This window comes from Mandrillus leucophaeus, unplaced genomic scaffold (assembly GCF_000951045.1).
Source record: "Mandrillus leucophaeus isolate KB7577 unplaced genomic scaffold, Mleu.le_1.0 Scaffold210, whole genome shotgun sequence".
Taxonomy (NCBI): Eukaryota; Metazoa; Chordata; class Mammalia; order Primates; family Cercopithecidae; genus Mandrillus; species Mandrillus leucophaeus.
The window spans coordinates 2,783,068-2,786,462 of NW_012102144.1; the positions used below are offsets into that span (position 1 = coordinate 2,783,068).

At 41.7% G+C, this 3,395-nt stretch overlaps 1 protein-coding gene and 1 pseudogene across 1 annotated transcript in view; one reads left to right on the top strand and one right to left on the bottom strand.

Annotated features, from left to right (window-relative positions):
- MAGI1 (membrane associated guanylate kinase, WW and PDZ domain containing 1) overlaps positions 1-3,395 on the bottom strand; it is a 741,784-nt gene that overhangs the window by 522,702 nt on the left and 215,687 nt on the right. The window lies entirely within an intron of this gene.
- LOC105539907 lies at positions 1,905-3,233 on the top strand (annotated as a pseudogene).

A 3,395-nucleotide genomic window follows, 5' to 3' on the forward strand; every position in this document is an offset into this window, starting at 1 on the left:
AAATAAATAAATAAAAAATAAGGATCCTTATCTAATTTGGTACTATAGACAAGAAGGAATTCAATCTTAGTAATAAAATATTTAAATAAGTAAATAAATATCGGTTTGAGCATTTTTATCAGTCCACCTTTCCAGTTCCTGCTCCAGACCTCCACTATATGAAGAGCATTGACTCAAATTTTTACTCCCATTTCTCAAACATCAAAACAGATGTCAATGCCCTGAGTTATGGAGCCCTTTCCTAGAGAGCAAGAAGTAACTGAACTTCTCTCCTGGGTGTCTAAGAGATAATAAGTAAACAATACCATCTTTTTGTAACACTACAATTTACAATCTAGTAAGGGAGGAGGTGTAAAAGATTATTTAATCAAGTAAAGGAATTCACACCTGTTTTCTCTCTTTTTTTAATGTTTCATGTCCCCTGAAATTTTATAGATGTGTACTTTTTTTTTTTTTTTTTTTGAGTTTCGCTCTTGCTGCCTAGGCTGGAGTGAAATGGCGCGATATCGGCTCACCACAACCTCCGCCTCCCAGGTTCAAGCAATTCTCCTGCCTCGGCCTTCCCGAGTAGCTGGGATTACAGGCATGCATCACCACGCCCGACTAATTTTGTATTTTTAGTAGAGACAGGGTTTCTCCATGTTGGTCAGGCTGATCTCGAACTCCCGACCTCGGTGATCCACCCACCTAGGACTCCCAAAGTGCTGGGACTACAGGCATGAGCCACCATGCCCAGCCATAAATGTGTACTTCTAACATAAAATTAAATCCTGCTGAAAGAAATATTTAGACCACAGCAAAATGCTTCTCTGTAATTCATTCCTGCCTTTCTTTTTTCTAGTAACCATCAGAACCAACAGGGCTCTTCTCCTGGAAGGTGAAGTCATGGTGACCAACTGCTCTTTATTCAGTCTGACATGTATGTTAATCCTCTCTGCTTACTCTTAGACCGTGGAATATGATTCTTCCAATGGGAGACAGTGGCTTTTCTCTTACACTTTTCCCTGTCTCCTCACCATAAATAAAATGAAAATTGAAACATGTTTCCCCTACCAAAAAAATCTCTGTCCCTTCTTACACATCCATAATATGTAGCCCCTACAATGGTCTTCAATGATCACCACCTTTTGGTATTCGTAACCCTGAATAATTTTCTCCCCATAAGTGTAGTATAGGCTTATTGAGTCAATTCTAACAAAAAGAACTGATCAAAAGTTATGGATGTCACTTATAAGGTAAGGTTATAAAAAGACTCTCTTCTGTCTTAGGTCATCTCCCGCTATCTCTTGGATCCTTTTTCCTGGAAGGATCCAGATGCCATATCACGTGACAGCCCTGTCAAGAGGTTCACGGAATGAGGGACCAAGGCCTGCCAACAGGGAGAATGATCCTGGGAGGAGATTCCCCCACCATCCCAGCCAAGTTTTCAGATGAGACTGCAGCCCACCTTAACAGTCTGATTGTATCTTCATAGAAAACCTGAAGCTCTGGATCCCAAGTTAAGCTGTGCTCAGTTACTGACCCATAGAAACAACGAAATATTAAATGTTTGTTGTTTTAAGCTAACAACTTGTGGAGTACTTTGTTACACAGCACTAGATAACTAATGTACCTTCCCAGCTAGAGACTTCCACAGCCAAGATTAAGACTTATTTACCTATCAGTGAACTCACTCATTTCCAAAGACCCTCTGATTCCAGAGGACCCCTTCTTTGTTTTACTCTCCTCATCAGGTTCCTGGTATAGGGAAATAAGTCATCACCATGACTGAAACTGTGTGGACTGTTTTGTTTTGTTTTCACATCAAAGCAACCAAAACAGAATAGAACTAAAAGAAAGCAAGGTTTAAACTTTAGTCCATTTTCAACTCCAGTCTCAGAAAAGCTCTGAGAGAAGAGAGTTTTATGGTCAAGAATGTTTGGGGCTCTTCCCCTAAATGGCCTGAGGTGAAAGTGGTTCACCATTCTCTTGACCCAGAAACCCCCACAAAAAGCAGGAAAATTGCGGTTAAACTTTTCATTTTCACTACAAGAACACCTGTGGAACCACCCAGGCCATCGAGGGTATGCATATATGAAAGCCACCAAGTATCTAAAAGATGTCCCTTGACAGAAGCAATGGGTGCCATTCCAAAGCTACAACAGTGGAGTTGGTAGGTGTGTCTGGGTCAAACAGTGGGGCTGGACCAGGTTCAGTGGCCCAAAAAGAGTGCTAAATTTCTGCTGCACATGTGTAAAAATGCAGAGAGTCATTATGAACTTAAGAGTTTGGATATAGATTCTCTGGTCATTGAGCAGATCCGGGTGAACAAAGCACCTAAGATGTGCTGCAGGATTTGCAGAGCTCATGGTCAGATTAACTGATACATGAGCTATCCCTGCCACATCTAGATGATCTTGACTGAAAAGATACAAATGGTTCCTAAATCAGAACAGAAGGTTACACAGAAGAAAAGGATATCCCAGAAGAAACTGAAGAAACAAAAACATATGGCACAAGAATAAATTCAGCGTAAAATAAATCCAAGTAAAACAATTTTAAATGTCTGAAGAACACTACAAGCTATGTCCTCTTCTCAGAGAACCCTGAAGTTTCTTAACATATTGAAAGCTCTGATCTTGCCAAGGAAATCCACTTAACTTCAAAACACGCCCTCCACACACATCAGGATCAACTGAGATCTTACTGAACCAGCATCCTGAATGGCATACTTTGGGAACAGGGGTCCAGAGAAGCAGTTCTCAAAACGCAGCTTAAAAAGAAAGTGAAAACCCAATTCATAGAAGACCTAGGACTTATTCTAAAGTGTTTTCCAGTGCAGATTGGATCCAATCTAAACACATAAAATTAAATTATGAAAAATGATACAGACTATTACTTACCAATCACCCACTAAAGGATACTCCAGGGATCCCTAACTCCACTCTTAAAGTTTAGGAAGACATCAGTACTCTTTGTGGCCATGCATTAATTTGCTCAACCCTTTCCTTCATCTGAGTATTTCTTCTACCCATTGAAATCCTTGGGCACAGGCGGGGCACGGTGGCTCACACCTGTAATCCCAGCACTTTGGGAGGCTGAGGTGGGTGGATCAATAGGTCAGGAGTTCGAGACAAGCCTGGTCAATATGGTGAAACCCCGTCTCTACTAAAAATACAAAAATTAGCTGGGTGTGGTGGTTCACACCTGTAGTCCCAGCTACTCAGTAAGGTGAGGGAGGAGAATCGCTTGAACCCAGGAGGCGGAGGTTGCAGTGAGCTGAGATCATGCTACCGCACTCCAGCCTGGGCAACAGAGGGAGGCAGGGAGGGAGAGAAGAAAGGAGGAAAGGAGGGAAAGAAGGAAGGAAAGAAAGGAGAGGAGAGGAGAGGGAAAGAAAGAGAGAGAGACAGAGA